This window comes from Pseudorca crassidens, chromosome 19 (genome assembly GCF_039906515.1).
Source record: "Pseudorca crassidens isolate mPseCra1 chromosome 19, mPseCra1.hap1, whole genome shotgun sequence".
NCBI lineage: Eukaryota > Metazoa > Chordata > Mammalia > Artiodactyla > Delphinidae > Pseudorca > Pseudorca crassidens.
The window spans coordinates 22,640,092-22,662,854 of NC_090314.1; the positions used below are offsets into that span (position 1 = coordinate 22,640,092).

Here is a 22,763-nt window from a genome sequence, read left to right on the forward strand (position 1 = left end):
GACGTGGTCCCCTGTAGGAAAAGGAGTGGAGGGGACCCAAGTCCCAGGCCTAGGGCCCCAGTCTCTTCTCAGACTCTGAAATAGACAATGACGATTCCTAATTGTAAGTGTTGCCAAAAGTCTTCCCAAAATACCTTAACCAGAGCTAAAAATCTTACACGTCATTGCTCAATACATGTAGTTTCTCTTCAAACCATGGGGTTTATGATGAAGAGATAGTCAAAGGTCCTCATGGGGTAGAGGGAGCTGGAAATCACTGACACAAATCTGTAGATTTCAAACTTCTAAAAAAAACCAATAGAACCACCCACCCCCAACCCTGTCAACACACACACACACTTTTATCCAAACAACTTTTACGGGGAACCCCAAGCTATGAAACAGATGGGGGCAGGGGCAGAGGCAGAGGATAGGTGGGCCTGCCTACTCCTCTCTGGAATCTGACGAGGGGCTCCTGGGGCACGTCCACACACCCTGGAGCCCCCCAGGTGAAAACCATGCATCTAGATAACCCCAGAGTCCCAGCCAGCACTGCGACTCTCTAAGGCTAAACCGCAGTTTCCAAGCAGTAACAGACCGGCTAATGTTTTCTGAGAGCTTCCTATAATCCAGGATCTGTGCTTAGCTCCTGACACATGCTATCTTATATTGGCCTCACATGTTCTCCAGGAGGAAGACCCTAGTAGTACTCTTAGGATCCCCATTCTCAGCTGAGGAAGGTAAGGCCCGATGCAAGGATACTGGGCATTATAAGAAAAGTGTCCAAGTTCATTCAGCTTGAACATCATGGAGCCAAGAAGCAAACCTAGATAGTCTGGGTCTCGAATCTGGGTTCTTAACGCAGCCTGTAAAGCCTCCCAGTTTTGAGGGTTAAGTAGCATCTTTGTGAGTTAAAGTTCCCAATTCCCCATCAATTAACATTGTAACACCATTTTTAGTTTTGGGGTTTTTTTTGTTTGCTTGTTTTGTTTTCTTTTGCTTTGTTTTTAAGAAGAGGTATGGGAGTGACCCTCAATTCACCTCAATCTCTTATCTAAAACCCTCTGTGATCAGGCCAAAAGAGTAGAGCTCAGAGTTACTGTCTAACTTGAGGATCAAGCCATTGACTTTGACAGCAACCATGGCTGCTGGGAAGATTGTTCCTGCAAGTATTTTTTGATGACAGGACAAGGTGGGAACGGAAACAGAAAGTAGCATCTGATACCTCTCAGGGCTTTAAAACCCGCCTTATTGGACTCCCCTGGTGGCACAGTGGTTAAGAATCCGCCTGCCAATGTAGGGGACATGGGTTCGAGCCCTGGTCCGGGAAGATCCCACATGCTGCGGAGCAACTAAGCCTGTGCACCACAACTACTGAGCCTATGCTCTAGAGCCCGCGAGCCAAAACTGCTGAGCCCACGTGCTGCAACTACTGAAGCCCATGCGCCTAGAGCCCATGCTCTGCAACGAGAGAAGCCACCGCAATAAGAAGCCCACGCAACACAACGAAGTGTAGACCCCGCTCGTATGCAGCAATGAAGATCCAACGCAGCCCAAAATCAATCAATCAAAAAAAAAAAAAAAAACCGCCTTATTTACCAGGCACTACACTCCAGTGACGTAGACAGGATTATCCCCATTTCATGATGGCAAAACTGAAGCTCAGAGAAAATCTGCTGGAGATCCCCTAGGTCAGAAGCGTCAGAGCCTGGATTTGAACCCAGCACTCTCTGACCTTCCATCACTCTACACGAGACCTTGGGGAGAGTGGGTCCTTGCCCTTCTTCAGAGCCTTCCTCAAAGCCTTCCTTCTTTGCCTGCTTCCACCATAGCCCTTGTCACCAGCCATGCCAATACTTGTTGCCACTTCTGCCTCTTATACTACCCAGAGAGCCTTGGTGGTAGAGTGTGAGTACACACAGGGCCCTCTGTGAAGGTCTGCTAGGGAGTGAACAGCCCAGTCCAAGTAACCCAGACCTCCGAGGAGATGAGAACCACTCCTCCACGAAGGAAGGATCTTAGATTACAGGAAAGCACCACTGGACTGCCCAGCACCACTGGACTCCAAGCACTGAGAACCCCTCCGGCCCCTGGAAATTCACACTTCCTCCCTCCCACACATGGTGGCCTTCTTTGGTCTCTGGGAAATCCCAGGGCAACTTTTGACTTCTAAGTGGGTGCCCAGGAGCCAAATTTTCCCCCAAAGTTGAGTGTGTGATGGGGTATTCAAATTCTCCCAGCAAGAAGGACTCTTGTCTGTCTTTCCCTCTGCTTCAGGACCAAATATCGCACAGGACAGTGTGTTTAAGAACCTGGGATCTGGAGTCCACCAGACATGGGTTTGAGTCATGGCTCTGCCTAGCTCTGTGATTTGGGGTAAATTAACCTCATTAACCTCCCTGAGCCTCCAAGAGGAAACAGTTAGTAACTAACCGTGACCGCACAGTGATGTTTTGAGACTCAAATAAGATAATGCACAGAAAATGCTTAGCACAGGGCCTGGTTCAGAGCAGGTGCTCAAAAGGAGTGGAGCCTTGAAATTGAGCCCTGCCCTCTCTCAGAGGCTCTGAGCGGCTGGTAAAGGAGGAGCCGGTGGTCAGAGTGGAGCAGGGAGAAGCTCACCTGTGGGAAGGGGGGATGGGGACAGGAAGGGGAGCCCAATGCTGAGTCAGTGGGAGCTGCGGAGGGCACAGTGACTCAGACAGATGTTCTCACTCAAAGAACCTGCCCCAATATTAACCACAGGAAGCAGATAGGAGTTCAGGCAGTAGGGCTTTTCCATGGTAGAAACCCACGGGCAGTGTGCTAGGGAGGTGGAAAGGGGACACCAGGGTGGGCAGGGAGGGGAGAAGATTAAACTTCAGGCTGTAAAACAGAGAGGGAGACACAGGGCACAGTCTCTCCCACAGCCCCTCGGAGCGAGGTCCAGGAAGATGAAAAGGGCAAGCTGCCTGGGACCAGGAAGAAGCCGGCTCCAACTTCAGTAGAACACCCTCTTTCCTGTAATCTAAAATCCTTCCTTCGTGGGCTGAGACCGGAGAACCTTAGCTGAAGCCTAGAAAGAGAAGAAAGGAACTCGGGTTGACTGAGCCCCTACCCTGCGCCCAGGGCCAGAACTTTATAATGAGCTTTATCTCTAGATGCCTCTCTTGTGTCCACACAACCCAACACTGCAGGGCAGCACCCCCGTTGCATATCTAGGGGCCCAGGTGAGAGAGACGGCACCAGCTAGACGTGGCAAAGCGGGGCTTCAAACCCAGACCTATATGGCTCTCTCAAACCTGTGCTTTTCCTTTCAGAAAGGCAGCACCATTCTTCAGCACTGAAGCTGTCGGTCCTGGGTTCAAGTTGACACTTCTGTCAACCACTAGATATGTTAACTCGGATCAGTCACTCATCTCTCTGGACCTCAGTTTCCCTGGCTATAAACCAAAGAGAGTAGTGGTACCCACTGTGTAGGGTGTGGTGAGGATTGAAGGAGCTCAAGCCAAGCCTGGTACAGAGTCAGTGCTCCATTTATGTCGACTGTGGAGCTTGTGTCCTTCTCCAATAAAGCCACTCCCTGGGAGAGTGGAAGAAAGCACGGCCGCCCCCACCCCGTGTAGGCTGCAAAGGAGAGAGCCCTGGGCTTGGGGGCTAAGGACATGATTTCAGAGCCCAGCCCTACATGTTACCTGGGGTGTTACCTTGGACAAGTCACTGGACGTCTCTGAACTTCAGTGTCCTCACCTCTAGAATGAGGATAGTGAGGCTACCAACTGTGCAGGGTAATGGTGTCATGCCGGGTAGGTGACAGCCCCTAGCACGGTCCAGAGGAGAGCAGAGACCAGGAGGCAGGGACTGGAATTGCCCTGTGGTGGAGACTGATGAGCTGTGGGCAGTAAGAAAGAGAGGGGAAGGGGCGTGGAGGAAGGTTCAGATGCCCAAAAAGATCCAAACCCTACTGCCAAACCAAGGTGGGCATTTCCCAGCCACAGAGAGAGATTATGATATTCACGGAGCAAAGATGGATGGGAACATTACAGGACTGGGATCTTTACCCTTTTCTGTCATCTTCTGCTGACGGTGGCCACCAAGAAACTTACTGTCCACAGAGACCTTCCCGCTGTGTAACCCAGGGGAAGTTGCTCACCCACTCTGTCCCTTCTCTTTTTGGTGTCTGCACTAGGAGAATGATGTTCACAAAGCTCGTGACTGGGAGGGATGAGAATGAGGAGGAATAAACTACTGGAAAGGAAAGAAGTAGAAGACCTTAGCAAAGAACCCCTCCCCACCCCCACCAGGGCATTCAGTGGTATCTCCATTCCTTCGCTCCCTGGCTGGGAGATGGGGGCCTGAGGACGTCACAGGAAGGTGTGGCAGAGGAGGACCAAGCCACAGAGACCAAAATTAGCAACAAGTTGGGGCAGGGAAACCCTGTGTGGGTGCAACTCTGAGGGAGGCAAAGCTCCAGCAGGGGAAGGTGGGTGTGGACTGCTGTTCCCTCCCAACTTCCACGGGGTCAAAGTGGAACCAGCATGGGCTGGGGCTGGGGGGCGGGCCGGGGGAGTAGGGCATGAAAGATCCGGGATCATATTCCAGCTGTGTCTGTGTGAGATCGTCTATTTGACAAGGGTGTACTGAATACTCTTTATACCCAAGGCACTATTCTAGAAGCTAGACAAGGGTATGACAGGAAGAAGCCCAAGGGCCTGACCTCAGGGAACTTCAAGTAGAAGAGAGATGCAAGGCAAAACCTGACCATGGTCCAAGGGCGAGACCAGTGAAATGCCATGAGGAGTTCAGAGGACAGAGCTGGGAAGGGAGAGAGATCCAGGTCAACCATCTGAGCCAGAGCTATGAGCATCACAGTTGGAAAGGACCTTAGAGGTTTTCTGATTCAAACGTCTCATTTTCCAGATTAGGAAACTGAGACCCGGGGAAAGGGAATTCTTTGCATGAAGTCATGAAACGTACTGGCATCAGCAGAGCCAGCTGAGGACATAGGTATCCTGACTCCTCAGGCCCATCCCCAGCACTATCATGGTTCCATTTACACCCCTGACCAAGGCTGACAGGTGATCTAGCAAACGGAGCTCAGGTAGTCCAGGACAAATCCATTGTCAGAACCATAAGAACTCAACATACTCAACCATGGCCTTCAGCTTCAGGTAAGATTCAATTCAGCTGCACAAAGAAACCCAAAACATTCCGAGCTTTTGTACCCTAGTTTTTAATCTCTCAGGTGAAAGTCTGGAGGCCTGAGGTCCAGGCTATAAGAGAGCTCTGATCCACAAGGTTGCCAGGGACCCAGGCTCACTCCAGCACCCTCTTTCCATCCCTAAGTTGCGGCCTTGGTCCTACAGCCTCGAGTGAGGGTACCTGCACTCCCGGCAGCAGGGCAGGATGAAGAAGAGGGGGCAGACCTTGTCTTTTAACAAGGGTTCCTGGAGGCTGTCACATGACACATCACTTTACAGCCTCCAGTGGGAGGCTGGAAAATAATTTTTATTCTGGGTGGCCATAAGCCCAGCTAAAAGTTCTGTGACAATGGAAAAAGGGGAAAATGGATAGTTGCCTTTTGTTTTCACTCCTAAGTTCATTTTCTGGGCCATGCACCTTCAGCCTCTCCTTCCCCAGGTCCTAAACACCCTGGATGGAGCCCTCCCTTGTTGCTTTGCCTTATCAACAGCTTGGGCTATAATCACCCTCCCTCCCCCAGCCCCACTCCCGCACCTTCCCCAGCTCAGCTGCTGTTGCCTGCTTCTCTGGTGAGCCAGGGGGCCACGTGGAGGTGGACAGAGGCAATGCTGGATGGATTAGGAGGCCCGGCATCCGAGTTCTAATTCTGACTTAGCTCATCACTTATTCTACGATCTTCTTCTAATTATACCCCCTCTCTGGACTAAGAGAGAGTGCATTTCAGATCCAGAGGAGGACAAAATGAAAATTAAAGGGAAAACATCACCCAGTTTACCCTACCGAGAACCCTGTCCATAGACCCAAAGATGTGTGTATCATCTTTTGAGCACTCGGGAAAGCTTTGATAATGGCAAAAGACTGGAAACAATCCTTTAAGTGGGAGCTGGTTAAGCACGTATACCTCTACACAATAGAATGTTCTGGAACTTATAAGAAGGCTGAGATCACTTTATGTGCGCTTATATGAAACAATAACCAAAAATACAGTAAGTACTAAGAGCCAGAGACAGAACAGCATGCATAGCAGGAAACCATTTGTGTGAAACCATATGCACTCAGAGTTACATACTCCCTTGTCTGTGTGTAAAATTCCTCTGGAAGGATACTCCAGAAGCTGTCTCTAAGGAGAGGAACTCATGACTGGAGAAGACAAAGAGAGGCTTACTTTTTACCCTAAGGGCTTCTTACATTTTACACCGTGAAGCGTCTACTGTAAGAGATAAGAAAGAGAAAGGAAGCATTTCATGATAAATATTTAATCTTGGGCTCAGAGAGTTTTCTTCTCTAGACCTTAACTTTTAGAAAAGGTGAGAACACTTGATAAAGCAGCTGAGGCCCCATCTGGTTCAGCTCTGTCCATGATCATTGTCACGGCTGCCCTCAAATCCACCAGGATCCATGACCCTCCTCCCTTTTGATGCGGCTCTTGTGAGGAAGAGACTGCAGATGCTGGGGAGGAGGGGAGAACCTGAGAAGGAGGCTCTGGGTCTTGTCAAGCTGAGCTCTTTCTCCCAGAGATGCACCCTTCTGCTCCTCTTATGGAGGGAAGAAGATTGGTCAGGATGCACATATCCCAAGGGACAAATCGCTAAACTGAACTTGCTAAAACTGCCCAACTAGTTTAATGGCTCATATAACCCAGGGAAAGAATTGGATTTGGGGACACCGGATCAGGAGCCTCCCCTACTGTCAGAACTCTCCATCCAGCTCATCTAAGTTTTTTCTAATGCGGTCTTGATTCTTTCTTCCATTAGGTAAGATCCTTCCAACTATGGCGATGTAACCACCAGCAGCTCTGGGCTCACAGCCAATAGCTCAGCTACCTGGAAAAAAGGGATCACTTTCTCCCACATCCTGATAGAAAACCCCCAGGGCATGGAGGCCTGGTGACAGTCATTGACCTAGCAAGAGTCACAGGTCCACGTGTGCACTAATCAGCGCACCGAGAGAACCATGGCCCTCCATCATTCGCAGCTCAAGTATCACCTCCTCTGAGAAGCCTCCCCAGATCCTTCCATTAAGCTCTCATTGCACGAGTATCTCTCTTTTACAGCACTCATCTGAGCTCCGCTTCTGCATGTTTGCGCAATTATTCAGTTAGTATATGTCCCCCCACAGACACTAAATAGAAGCTCCACAAGGGTAAGAACTGCTATAGTTTTGCCATCGCTGTATCCATAGCACTTGGCACACGGACTGGCACATAGTGGCAGGTAGTGGAAATAGTGCGTTCCAAAGCAGAACAATAAGAAACTGAACCTGAACCATAAGGCTATCCAGGGGAGAAGAATTCCAGGTGGAAAAACTAGTCAGTGCAAAGGTCCTGAGGCAGAAACATGTCTAGAAGAACAACAAGGAGTCAGTGTGCCTGGAGTGGGCGAGGAGAAGTTCAGTGTTAAGCCTAGGGAAGAAACAGCAACCAGATCTCTACAGAGACTAGGAAGCCATTGCAAGACCTTTGACTTTAACTCGGAGTAAGTCAGAGGTTTTAAGCAAAGAATTGACATGATCTAAATTGTGTTTTAACAGGAGTCCCCCTGCTGCTTTACGGGGCAAGGACAGAACAAGGATCCAGTTAGAAAGCATTGCATAAGCCAGATGAGAGATTATAATACCATGAGCCAACATGTAGAGGGGACGGTAACTGTTGTCAGGGTTGGATATGTTTTGAAGTTAGAGTCAAAAGGATTTGCAGATGGATTGGTTGTTGGTTGTCAGAGGAATAGAGGATTCAAGGATTTTTAGCTGAACAACTGGAAAAATGAACTTGTCATTAACTGAAATAAGCAAGAATATTATGCTTGTAATGCATCTTCGACATCCCAGAGAAAATATCAAGCCCCATATACAAGTAGATGGAGGTACCTGGAGCTCACGGGCAATGATGTTTGGGAGTCATTAGGTTTAACTATATGAAGGTACTGATATTCAATCCCTGGGACCCATAAAACGGTGACTTCTTATGCATCAGCCTAGAGATGGTTGTTAAAACCATCGTATTGGATCCGATCACCAAGGATTGGATGTAGGCAAAGAGGAGGCAAGGTTCATTGACTGATCCCTGGCATTCTCTATGGTTAGAATGTCAGGAAGGTTAACAGAAGCCAGGAAAGAACACTAAGAAGGAAGGGAGGGGTGGTGGTGAAGGAGGAACAATAGGAAACCAGGAGACTATGGTCTCCTGGAAGCCAAAAAAAGGAAGCATTTCAGGAAGGAAGGGGTGATCAACCGAGTCAAATGTTTTTGAGGGTTCAAGGAGAATAACTGACAACTAGCTTCATCATTGGTCCCTGGGGACCTTGACAAGCCTTATTACAACGGATTCAAGAGAGGATGGAAGAAAAGAATTGAAGACAGTGAGTATAGACAACTATTTACAGAGCCTACTTTTCTCTTAATGCCTGAAAGGGCTGCTGTATTTGAGGACTGGCAAAGGACTGAGAATAGAATATTCGTAATCATACTACATAGAGGGAAATTCAGACACAATTTCCAATCCTCCCCACTAACAGTTAGTGGACCCCTTAGCTAGGAAAAGAATTTCCATGTGTAGAGCCTACCTGGATCCCTATTCTGTATCACCCAGGACCTGCTTAACTTGACCGAACTGGTCTCATTCCACACCGGTCTGAGCTGGGAAGGTCACTTCCACGTATCAACATGTTTAATATTAATTATAGAGATTTATCTGTCTCTCAGTGTGCAATTGTTCAAAGTGCTGACTTTAAGCAGAGTTCTTATTAATTATTTTCTCAAGAGAGTTGCTGTCTCCAGTAGCCTTGCAAAACATCTGCAATTACCTGGAAAGACTTCTCTGTGTAGCTGCACTATAGCTCCCTCTGGGAGCTTATTAATATTGCCAAGGCATGAGCCCAGGCCTTCAGACTTCAAGAACCATGTCCTTTCCACTGTGAAACACTGCTTTTTGAGGCATTTTTTGAAATCTTTGGGGAAGTAATACCTGCAATATAATTGGTATGTTTACCTATAGCTTACTCTGCGCTCCAACCCTGCCTGCCCCTGGGGTCTTCAAATAAATCACCGCAGCTAGAAAGGCAGAATGGAATTTTTACAACCGCAGTAAAGAACAATTATTTAAATCATCCCATCTTGAAAGAACCAGGAACTCAATCACCCCAGACAGATGTGGGCCATAAAAATCTGTTAGATCCTAAGATCTACCACCCCAAATACTGACCATTTGGGCTGATGAAATTCATCCTGTCAACAGCAGAATGTCCATGCTGAAAAAGAACACACGTCATCAGTATCAAGGCTGTTCGTTTGCTTGGGTTTTTTTAAAGGTCGTTGTTTAAAGGGTAGCCCCCTGTGGGAAAGAATGCATGAGAATTCTGTTGAATTTTTTAAGCCTATGACATTTAGGCATTAAATGATATTTGAAAGCTCTCTCTCTCTGCTTTGGTCTCTATCTTTGCCCCTTTCTCTCTCTCTTCTCTCTCTCTCTACCTCCCCCAGATACTTTATAGGGAAAAAGAAGAGTGGCATTTAAATAATATATGATTTTTATTATACACGACTTTAAACTTCTAAAATTATACAATAACCTTGAGACTTTAAAAATTCCCTTTGTAGCTGTCCTTGAAGAGTTTGTGGCATTGTGGTCCAGCCTGAGGGACAGTTCTAATTCACAGCCCCCTTACAGACATTTAATGATTTGCCTGCCCTGGGACTTGCTAGGGATTTACCTCCAGGGCTTGGGCTTTGCTTCATTCCTCGGGTGGGGACTCTCTCCTCGTACTACCATCCTCAGTGCCAAGCGAGCACCAAGGAACATGGGAAGATGACTTTCCCCCATTACTGAGATTTTAATAGCAACTGCATGGCAGACAAGCCCACCACAGCTTCCAAAATGAACCCAGTGGGCTGGGAGCTTCTGCTGTTGGATGAAAGTAGACCAGTGACCTTTTTGCAAAGAGGCTTTGATGAGACTCTAAGAGTCTGAGTGGAGTCTCTGCCTTATCTAGAACACCACTAATTCTGACTCAGCTGGGCGGCAGAACACCTTGTACAAATTCCAATGCAAAGCCACTCTAGATGCTCTCCAGGGCCCGATGACATACCTGGCTGGAGCTCCCCAAAAGTCTTCAGCATGAACAAAATAGCAAAGGCAACCTTACATGGATAACGTAAAGACACCCAGGGCCAATGACTCACTGACCCCACAGCACACACCAATACCAGCCTTAAAATATAGCTGCTAGGAAACTAACCAGGCTAACCTGTTGAATAGAATTGCTTAATATTAACCACCTGAGGGCCACAGTGCTTCTGCCAAGATGAATAATTTGGTTGGTCAGCAGCAGCAGCAGCATCAACATCATCATCATCAACATCATCATCATCATCATCATCATCATCATCTTAACAAATGGTACTCACCAAGTGCCTAACCTATGCCAGGCCTGCAGCATTCAGTGTTTACATGCATTATTATCTCAGCGAAGCTTCATGACAAACACGGTGGTAGTTATAATTATCCCCATTTTACAGAGAAGGATACTGAGACCCAGTAAGTTAATCAAGGTCATCTGCCCAGCAAGGTGAGAATTTGAACCCAGATTTATTGGTTGGCAAATTCATTTTTATAATTATCATGTTGTACTGCCTTAAAAGTTAAGAATGTCATCAAATTCTTCAGCCTTACCTAGGAGGTTGTTAGTGCCTCCCTCTTGGGATAACACACCACGCACATTCACCTTCCGATCTTAGCAGAATGCAGAGAAAGTTTGACAAGTATCTCCCCGAGGCAGTGAAGTGCAGTGGAAAGAGCCCAGACAAGGGTATATTTTCTATATCTATCCTTCTTGGCTAAGGCTCTTAGTTTAGGCTCATTCGTGCCCTCTTGTCCCCCACATTTATACCTGTAAAATAAACTTAATAATACCTGGGTGTCTTAGCTAAGACACTTTTTGTTGTAAGTGACAGAAACAGAAGCCAGTTCAACTTTTCACTTAGCACAGTGCTTGGTGAATAGTCGAAGCTCCATAAATATGTGTTAAACGCATGAATGAGTATCTTAAGAAAATAGGAAATGTATCAGAAAGATACTGGGGCATCTCATAGCATCAAAGAGAAACCTGGACATCAAAGCCCGGGAAGATCAAAAATCATAGGCAGGTCTGGTGATCCCAGAAGGAGGAGCGCACGACAGAGTAAGGGCAAAAACTGGGTCTACCAGCTCCTCCTAACACACCTCTCCCCGACCCTGCCTGGGGAGTGGCCTGGGGTGTGTGCACACACATTTGAAATGTTAAGGTCTCGTGGAATGGTTATATGAGATGTCAAAGCTGAAAGGGATGAAACAATAGAGGTTCCAGTTCCAATCAAGATTCTGAACAAACCCAGCTGCTCACCCCCTACCCAAGATCATCTCCAAAGGAGCCCAAAGGAATTAGAAAGGAAAAACTAAGAACCAGGAGAAACTTCTGGAGGCGGGGTGCTAGTTTGAACTGGCGGGTAGGGTAGAAGGTCATAGTGTCTTTGGCCTGGGCAGAAGGCAGCCCAGCACAGCAGTGGAAATATAAAAGAGAGGGGGAAATATTAGGAATTCTGGTCTTACTTCTTCCCAGTCATAGCTTTGGGAAAAACCTATGGAGACTCAACCCTCTGATCTAGGTATCCTCAGGAGTAAAATCAGAGCTTTGCTGGAGTCCTGTGCTTAGGAGAGGCTGAGGCAAGAAGATGGAGCCACCAACTATTGGCAGTTACTTCCTCTCCTGCCCTGTCTGAACCTCCAGGGCTGTGAAATTACATTGTAAGGATTGTGTCCTCCTAAAGCTGCCTCTTCCTGCCAGCAAAGCATTAAGACCTCATCAGAGAGCTGGTGGGGGGGGAGTTGTTTTCTCATGCCTGGGGCTCCCAACCCTAAGGCTCACCTCCCCCTATACATTGAACTCATTGAAATTGGAACAGAGGGGTCTGGCCTCTCACTACAAGCATTGCCCAAAGGCGTTGCCTACATTCCCAGAAGCCAAAATAACAAAACAATTGAGAAACACAAATATTTCAATAGGAAATAGAGTTGTCTTTCTGGGACCAGAGGCCAAGGCTGGGCAGGGGACTGAGATCCCAGCATTGTGGGAAGGGGAGGAAAAGGGGCTGGTACCGTTACTGAGCACATATCTTGTGGCAGGTACTGGATAAGCTGCTACAAAAATCATCTTGCTTAATGCTAACCTCTATCCTTTGAAATAAGACTTGTGGCTACCACTTAACCGTGAGAAGCTGAGGCTCAGAGTGGCCAAGTGGCTTACTGAAGGACATCCAATTTACAAATTATATCACTGGGATTTTAAGCTAGACCTGAGGTCTTGTACGTTCAGGTTCAAGTCACTTCCTGGTTGTGTGAACTTGACCCAGTCACTTAACCTCTCTGACTTCAACTCCCTGTTTTGCAGAACAGGGATGAGAAGTGCCCCTAAGTCATCATGTTGTGGTAAGAACACAATGAGTTTAAACAGCTCCTGACACTTACCTAGTACTCAATAAAGACTGCTTGTTATTTCCGTTATTCTCACCTATATATTCCCTTTAACAGTCTGTCCTTTGGGTAAAAGGTAATAAATCACCTCTCTTGTTTTTTATTTTTATTTTATGCTGGAGTATAGTTGATTTACAATGTTGTGTTAGTTTCAGGTGTACAGCAAAGTGATTTGGTTATACATACATGTATCCATTCTTTTTCAAATTCTTTTCCCATATAGATTATAAAAAATATTGAGTAGAGTTCCCTGTGCTGTACAGTAGGTCTTTATTGATTATATATTTTATATATAGTGGTGTGTATATGTTAATCCCAGTCTCCTAATTTATCCCTTCCCCCACCCGCAGTCATCTCTCTTCTTGTTTAGATAACAACCAGTTTGGTTTGTTACTTTTGCTTCTTAAATAGGAAGTCTACCCGCATGGTCTATAAGGGTGACTGACCAACAGGGAAACTTTTCTCTGGCTTAGAAGAGCGTATTTTGTCAGCTGTCTGATGTCACTCTTCTAGCTTGGTACCAGGTTAAAAGGTATTTGGGAAGACAATTTGGCACCTGAACTTAGCAGCTGTGAAAGGACTTTGAGGGGGAAGAGGAGTTCCAGAGACCCCACACAGAGTTATTATTCTTCAGATCACACGGAACCTTACATGATATCACAGTTGCATAAAAGGTACTAATACATTCCAAGTTTTGACCAGGTATCAGGCACTGGGCTAAGCCGTGTGTGTGTGTGTGTGTGTGTGTGTGTGTGTATACATAAATATATGTATTTTGTATATATGTATGTGTGTGTATATACATATTCATACACATATGTTTATTTATGTATATATGTATACATACATCTGTGTGTATAGAGGGTATAAATATATGTAAACATATGTGAATATATATTTTGTATACATGAGTATGCATATGTATATATACATATTCATATCCCTAGACGTACTCATGTATATACATTTCTATATATACTGTATGTGTGAATATGTAATAGTGGAGAGAGACAGAGAGTGTGTATATATGTGTGTGTGTGTGTGTGTGTGTATCCTCACAGTAGCCCTCATTAACAGCCCATTTAAAAATTAGGGAAACTGAGGCTCAGAGAGATTAATTAACTTGCCAAGGTCACAAAGCCAGATTTGATTCCAAATGGTCATGACTGGGAAACCCATGTTCTTTCCACACTCTTTCCTCTCCTAAAAACAACACATAGGGACTTCCCTGGTGGCACAGTGGTTAAGAATCCACCTGCCAATGCAGGGGACATAGGTTCAATCCCTGGTCCGGGAAGCTCCCACATGCTGTGGAGCAGCTAAGCCCGTGCATCACAACTACAGAACCCAAGCTCTAGAGCCCGTGTGCCACAACTACTGAAGCCCACGTGCCTAGAGCCCGTGCTCCACAACAAGAGAAGCCGCCGTGATGAGAAGCCCACGTACTGCAACAAGGAGTAGCCCCCGCTCGCCGCAACTAGAGAAAGTCCGCACGCAGCAACGAAGACCCGATGCAGCCAAAAATAAATAAATTTATTTTTAAAAACACATAAATATACACAGGACAGATCTAGCTCCCTGAAATATTTCTTCTGAATTCTGTGTACATCGACTCCAGGCATCCCCAAAATGTGTCTTACCAAACCCAAGGGTGGGGGAGGGAGGTGGCAGCATGCTCTGGGCATAGCAGGGTAGCCTAGATGTGCCAGGCCAAGAGACCAGAGAACCAGTTCCCAGTGAGCTGCCTGATGACCTCAACCCCCTGGTTCCTAGCCCTTGTCTGTCTGCTCATGTTAAAGGGCCACCTAATCTATAATAGAACGTTTAGACTCCCATGCACAGGCTCAGGAGAAAGTGTTTGGACTTAAGAATAGGGAGCAATAATTCCCTTTTGGTTTCTATTGAAACTTTGCACGTTACAAATTGCCTCTTTGCAGACTCTAAATAATGCATGACTCGCCAATGATTACTGAACAGAGTTTTTTTTTTTTTTCCCTACAATATCCTGTAGTCTATTACTGGTCTCTGGCATTTTCATAATCTTAGTCATCATCCGTTTAGCATCTCTGGTCTGCTGTGCACACAGCAAGGGGGCTTATTCAATAACGGAGCTGCTCGCAACACCTGGCAGGTGGGCGGTTTTGGCTAAACAGGTAAGGAAATCAGGTTCTTGACTGGGTGACCCACTGGACCATAAGTTCCACGTAGGTAGAGTCGGTGTTGGAAGGGCTTAAAGGGACGGGGCCCCAGGACGTAGCATGGTCATTGGCACCCAGTAGACATTTCATATTTATTGAATGGCTAATGAATGGATGAATGTCGGGAGGTTATATTGTAAACATCCAAAGCAGAGTCTGATCCCAGGTCTGCAGCTCTGAAGTCCATATCCTTTCTGCTATATTCTGCCATCTTTCCACTATATTTTGTTTTCTCTCATCATTTTTCTTCAATCACACTTTTCAAAATTTGTGTGTGCCATTTATTTAGCTGGGAGGAGATTTGTATTTTCAAAGTTCACGTGTTAGTTTTCAAGTCAAGGTGTTTTCATGACCGTCATTTCTCTGGGCTTTCACCTTTCACTTTTGATTATCGTATTCAGAATTCCCCATTTCTCCAGGGATTAACTGGGGGGTTGGAGTGAGAGGGGCAGTCAAGAGTACTGCTTACATGGACAATGGCTTGTCCCTGGGCTGCCCATCTGAGGGTCCCCAGGCCTCCATGTCCTTCACTGGCATGGACAGCAGGCCCAGCCCACAGACCTTCTCTGCCAGCATCCTACCTTACCCTCCCCGCAACATGGGGGATGGATGAAAAGTCGGGTCTATTAATCAGGACAGGCTGAGATACGTTGTGGTACCCAGCAACCCCAAAGCTCACTGGCTTATAATGAACAGTGGTCTATTGCTTGTTCATGGTACATGTCCAGCAGGGGGCTTCCAAGGGTTCTGCTCTACCCCCAGGCAGGTGGAGCCACAGCCATCTGGAACACTGACAGTTAACATGGTAGAGGGAAAGAGAACTTGATGGGGTCTTACACCAGCAACTAGATGCTTCACCCAGAAATAACATATGTCATGTCCACTCACGTCTTGATGGCCAGAGCCATTCGTGGGGTCCCATCCAATCACAAGGAGGCTGGGAAATGCAGTGCCACCAAGGGCCCACAGAGGAGAACCAGAAATAACTGATAAACCACACGAATGACGGCACATCTACCAAGACCACACCCCATCTTAAAAACCTTCCCAGCTTTCTCTCCCCACCAAGATCCAGTATGAGCCCCAGAGCAGAACACATGAGGCCCTCCAAGTGTGGCTCCCACCTGATCCATCAGCCTTGCCTCCAATGCTCCTCCACAGCACCTCCAGCCTCCAAAGACCCAGATGGCTGTTCATGCTTCTGCCTTGAACTCAGGCTCTTCCCACCCGCTGATCCGCCTGTGAACTCATTTATGAAGACGCGGGGCAAATGGCTCCTCTTCCAGGTCAGCCTCCTCTGACATCTCCAGTTAGAGTTGAATCCCCACCTGTCCTCCTTAATGCCTTGTTCATTGTCATCTTGCCCCTTCTGTGTCTTCATGTGTACGTGTCCTCCATCACTCAGACCCCATGGGACAGTGGCTATGTGCCGTTCAGAATACCCAGACCTAACACCATCTTCAGTTTAAATGAGATATTCAGCATATATTTCTTGACTATCTGGTGATGATTATTTCAACAGCACCTACTACTGTGTGTCTTATCAACCTTTAAAAATATGATGAGTATAGGTTCTATGGTCTAGGACTTATTCCATAATTTTCCAAAGGATGGGCCACCTCATTCATGCTGCTGCATCTTAAGCCCATCTGCATGGCTATTTGGCTGCACAGTGAGATTTGACCTTGAGAATCAGGAAAGTATGTCACAGAGAAGAAAGTAGATTCTGACTTATGATAGACCTCTATGATACCCGGACTTGTAAAGCCTCATTGTCACCAAGACTTAGATGGCATGACTCCCATAACTGCATTCTTACTACTCTCCTAGAAGGATAGGTGTGGGAGGTGATACTAGGGGCCTGTGCCTGGAGAGAAAGGAACTACATAAACTTGTGAATTAGCTATGCCTCTGTTCATGTATGGGACACATCATACATCCAGCTGACACACGAAGGAAAAATAAGTGCACAGGAGCATCTCTTTGAAACTCTTCGAAGTCTCTTCGAAATTGTCTTAGGGACAAAAGGAAGCAGGACTTGAATCCTGCTGTGATTTCACCTTCCCTCTGGCCTCTCTACTTTTTTCTATGTGTCACCTTGAACCTTCTGTCTCTACAGACCAGCCTCCTCCTCTTTCCATTTCACAAGGTGGGAAATAGGGTATCAGCGAGACTATCGCTTCCTACATAACAACCCCGACCATGAGGAAGGCTGCACAACTCTCTTGGCTCCAAATCTAAAAGTCCCAGGGAAAGGACACCTTGGCCCAGCCAGGGTCGAGGGCCCATTCTTAGACTAATCAACTGTGTCCAGAGGCTGGTATTCCACTGTGACCTAGGTGCTCCCACCATGTGGAGGAAGGAGAAGGTTGAGGTTACTAAAAGCCATGTTGGCCCAGGACTCCTTAAGTCTCATTTGAAAGAATCAACATTGTCTAATGTTGATTAGACATAGCAGTTCTGGGTGCATAGCAGTCATGAAGGGCATTTGTCAAAAATACAGATTCCAAGGCCCTGTCCCTAGTAAGTCTGACTCAGTAAGTCCAGGCTCAAGTCAGGGCATCTATGGTTCAGACGAGCATCCCAGGTAATTCTGATGCATCAGAGGCACTGGCTTAGCTTGCGCTTCAAATTCAGTTTTATGTCTCTGTTTTATTCATTTCTATTTTTGGGTTTATTACTCTTTCCACTTTCCTTTCATTTGATAATTTTTACCCTTTCTGGGTTATTTAGGTAGAGACTTAATTCCCAGTTTTTCTTCTTTCTCGCTATTAGAGACCATCTTACACAATACTTTCTCCTCTAAGTACCAGCATGGCAGCATCCCACAAATTTATATGATATGCTGTGTTTATATCTGTGTTCTTTAAATACTCTGTTCTGAATTACTCCTCTTTCCGTGGTATTATTTTGGAGTGCCAAATTCTGTGTGAATGGATAACCCGTTCTGGTTGTGAGATTTATTTTGAATTTCACTGAACTGCCGTCTTAGGATACAGAAGGCAAAATGTTTCTGTCTTTTCATATTGAATAAGTGTCTTTGCTTCCCAGTAAGTGATATATTCCATGAAGAATCTATCCAGGAAGATTAACTGGTCAAGTTCAAGATTTGAGTATTGCTACTCTATACCCCATCCCCATTGAAAAACCATCCTTAATATCACTCTTTGGTACACATGTGTTTACAAATGTAGCAGGCAGCAGGTGAAAAGAGCAGGTCCTTGGAGTTGACACCCGGCTGTGCTTCTAATTAGCTCTGTGCAACCTTGGACAAATGATTCATCTCCTCCGAGCCCTTTCCTTCGTCTGGGGAAATCATGAGTGAAGACAGGCATGCCCTGGACATTGGTAGCGTCAGTTATGCAGAGTTTGCCCTGCAGGGTCAGCCAGATTTCGTTAGATGAGTGAAGACATAGCAGGGGTTTCGAGAAGGGGGTGCCGTTCTCGGTACCCCAGAAGTACATCACAGTCTTTCAATGAAACGAAGCTGATATGAGCTGTAAAAATTGTTGATGGAAATAGACATAAGGGTTGTGTCTGCTTAGCTGCTATTTGGCCCGTAGAAGAATATGAGCATTGCTCCCCTCCTTCATTCCCCAGTCCAACTCTTCCTTATTTTTTAAAACTCAGCTCAGAGTCAATTCCTCCAGGAATTATTCTGCCCCGCTGCCTCTATCCCACACCACTGATTCCTGTACACACAGATCACCTTGGGTCATCCTCCTGGTCATTTCCTTCTGCCTTGTACATCTCCACTACTGCACTCTGAGCTTCTTAATGGCAAGGGCTGGGAAACATTTCAAGGAGAGTAAGCAAGAGAGAAAGATACCTGATATCCAGTACCCAGTGTTGAATGGAGCAACGTATGGAAGAGGATGGCTAGAGCATATGCATATCGTCACAAGGATGCGGAATGAGATGTTTATTCAGCAAATATTCATGGAGCACCTACTCTGTGCCAAGCACCAGACATAAAAGAGTGAACAAGAGCGTCATGATTCCTCTGGTGGGGACTATAAACTTCTAAGCAGGCTGGTGTGCGTGTGGGGTGGGGAGTGGTGGTGAGTCCGAGGATGGGTGAAGCACAGGGTGCTGTGGGAGCATACAGGACTAGGCATCTCTTGCCACATGGGGAGGTCCAAGAAGCTGCCTGGAGAAGATGGCTTTTAATATGAGGCTTTAGAGATGAGGAGTTAGCAATGAACAGAAAGGGAACAGAAAAAAGACTTCCAGCCAGAGGGGACAGCAGGTGAAAATGCAAGAGGACATAGTGAGCGCAGTAAAAGGAGTCGTGTTGATAGTGGCTGGATGTTAGGGGGAGGGGAGGGAGGGGAAAGAGAAATGAGAAGCGCCGGACCAGATAGGAACCTGTGAGCCATACTAAGGGGGTTGGACTTGAAGAGCAAGGGGGACCCACTGAAGAGCTCATGCTCACTTAGGCAAACCTAAGTGAGAGATGGTGGCAGCCAGAGCGAGGGTGGGGTCACGGCTCGTGGGTAGGAGGGGTAAGAGGGATGTTTAGAAGGTAGATGCATGGACTCGGGGACTGACTGGCCACAGGGGTGAAGAAAGCAGGGCAGTCCAGGATGTTGGGGGACTTCAGTGGTATCATCCACCAAAAAGAAAAGAACACCTGAGGAGATGAAGGTTTTAAAGGACAGGTGGAGAAGATGGTGAGGTTAGATTTGGGCAGGTCACATTCGCTATGTCTTTGGGTCACCAGAAGAAGAGGATGTTCAACAAGCAGTTGGCTGTTCATAATACTAATGACAACAACTCAATTTGGCCCTCGTGACAATCTCAGGAGGAATAAAAACGAGGCACAGAGATATCAAGTAACTTGCCCAAGGTCACACAGCCCCTAAGAGGCAGGGGTGGTTTCATACAAAGACATTCAGGTTCCAGAGCTCATATGAAGGATGAGAGAGTTGTCCTGAGCCTGGAGGTGTAACTGCAAAGTCATCTACACATGAACAGAGGGCCATGAAGCCAAAAGAATGGATGTGGTTGCCAAGGCACAGCGTGGCCAATGGGGAGAATCAAGGGCATAAACAGCCCCAGGAGGAAGAGGGGGACTGGGCAGACGAGGAGGAACCAAAAGATGAGACTGAGGGGACGGCCAGAGAGGTATGAGGGAAGTCGAGAAGGAAAGCTATTCCCGAGTCAGAGAAAAATGTGGTCCAAGAAGGAGAGAATAGCCATATGCTGCTTGGAAGTCGAGAAGACGAGAACGCAGAAGTGACCGTAGGAGTTAAAAATAAGGAAGCCGAGGGCTTCCATGGTGGCGCAGTGGTTGAGAGTCCGCCTGCCGATGCAGGGGACGCGGGTTCGTGCCCCGGTCCGGGAGGATCCCACATGCCGTGGAGTGGCTGGGCCCGTGAGCCATGGCCGCTGAGCCTGCGCGTCCGGAGCCTGTGCTCCGCAACGGGAGAGGCCACAATGGTGAGAGGCCCACGTACCGCAAAATAAATAAATAAGGAAGCCGATAGTTGCATTGGGGAAAACAGTCTCTGTGGAGTGATGGGAGCCAAATCCTTAAGCTACTGAGTTGAGAAGGTTGTTGTAATGGAAGGGATGTGACAGCAAGTGTAGACCAGCTCTTGAATGTGCTGTTGAAGGGGGGATGGAGGGAGGCAATGGATAGAGGGAGTCTTGGGCTTAGCTGAAGAGTACCTTTCTCGAGGGTTTATTCATCGTCACTATTTTAAGTTGAATACATGAAGAACATTCAAGTCCCAAAACATCTTAAAGAAAGAAAGAGTTTTTCAATAATGAAGACAGTCAGGTCTATATAAGTATGAATGGGAAGGAGCTAATAGAGAAGACAAGTTTGAGGATACAGGACAGAGAGTGTATTCAGGGGAGTGAACTCTCCGATAAGGCAAAAAGGGGAGGGCTCCAGGAGGAACAGATCCAAGTGTGAGCAAGGATGCTGCTCCCAGAGAAAGAGGAAGAAGAAAGGAAAGACAGGATGGAAAAGAGAGTGAAGACCACGGAAGCAGAGGAGGACCACCGACATCCCTGGGCTTGGAGACATGAATTTTCCACAGGGTCTTCCTTGGGAGTGCCCAGCAGCCCAGGTGTGACAGAGGTGGACAGGTCGACTGATTCAATGTGGCAGATTTACCAGGAGAGTGTAACCAAAAGACAAAGAGACAGAGGAAAATACTGACACTAAAGTGGTAGGAGGGACTTCCCTGGTGGACCAGTGGTTAAGACTCTGCCCTTCCACTGCAGGAGGCGTGGGTTCGATCTCTGGTCAGGGAACTAAGATTCTGCATGCTGAGCGGTACAGCCTAGATAGATAGATAGATAAATAAATAGATAGATAGATAGATAGATAGATAAAGTGTTAGGAGACACATTCCGTGGACTCCAGCCTGATTGGAGGAGCTGCGAGTCCTCTATTGTCATTCCCGTCCCAACCCACCACTCACCCACTACACCCTTATCATGGGACTCATGTGATCTAGTCAAGATTCCCTCTTGGTCTTCTCTTTCTAATATCCAGAGCATCCTCCTGGGCTGGGAGAGGAGGGAGTTTACAGAAAAGTGACGTTACTTAAAACCATCAGCCTCGGGACTGCCTGACCCTATGGGACTGTCCCCAGGCCAGGCCCATTGGAAGGAAAGGTGAATCTTCCTTTTGTCTAAAGCCCTGAGGTCTTTGGGGAGCTTCCCAGCTCGGGTCTAATTGTAATCCCTAAGTACATATGCTATGTCCCAAAGTCAAAATATACAGTTAATGCAATACCAATGTAAATCTCCCTAAGTCCTCTAATAGAATTTGACAGCTCTGAGTGTGGAATGTTTATTCTTCCAGGTGAAGAATCATCAAAGGATTTGACTTTCAATGGCAGTGATAGACCATCCATCTGGAGCAATTACAATATGCACCGTCAATCAGTGGAACCAGCCTATGCTGAGTTAAAAGCAGCAAAGGTCACCAGAAGAGAGATTCCTGAGATGAATTTGAACCCTGGTAAAACTAACGTTAGGCCAACAAAGGAGAACACCGAGGAAAGAAATTGTTCTTTAATAAACATCACCGGGACTGTTGGCTAACGGTCCAGGGAGAGTTCATTTAAATTCATACAGCACACCTGTCAAGTTCAGCCGTATGGCACCGTTAATCTGTGACAAACCCGGGAACAAGGGACAAGCATTACCATCCCTGACGCCAATGAGGAGATAAATTCCCAGCTACTGAAGAAACAGATACCATCAGGGCTCTGATGGGTGGGTTCAAATATCTAAGAGTGAAAATTTTTACACTGCCATGTAATAAAAATCAATATCAAAAGGAAACTAGCAGCATCCGTTCCGTCTGTCATATTCCCCTTCCCAAGCTTGCTGACTGCCCCAAACAGATAACGGATGGGCCGCTACATGACTCCCCCTGATAAGTGGTCAAAGGAGATGAACAGAATTACTCCAGGAAATGGAGACAGTAAATCACCATGTGGAAACAGGCACCATCCTGCCAACTAGGAAATAAAATTTAGAACCAAGCACATTTCAGGTCCCGTTACATGCCTATTAAAGTCACAAAAAATAAATATGATAAAACCCAAGATGGGCAGCCAGTGAAAACACATCCTTCAGCATTGCTATCGAGAAAGGCTGGACCAATTTACATAAGCAATCACGCAACAGATGTGAGGACTCTTTATCCTCTGACCCAGCGATCCTCTCTCTGGTAACAGACCCCATGGTATTAGCCCCAAAGAAAGAAAAACAGGTCTATAGCGGCGCTGCTTGTGATAACTAAACACTGTCAACCACCTAAAGGCCAAAGAAGAAGGGGCTAACCAAGCAAAGAGAAATGGGTTAACACAGTGGAATAACACGCTGCCATTGTGAATGATGGAAGTGGGGGCTTGGTAAGTTCTGGAAACGTTTCT

The 22,763-nt window shown here is 46.7% G+C and overlaps 1 long non-coding RNA gene across 1 annotated transcript in view; it reads right to left on the reverse strand.

Annotated features, from left to right (window-relative positions):
* Nucleotides 1-22,763, reverse strand: part of LOC137211787 (uncharacterized) — a 350,093-nt gene that overhangs the window by 24,751 nt on the left and 302,579 nt on the right. The window lies entirely within an intron of this gene.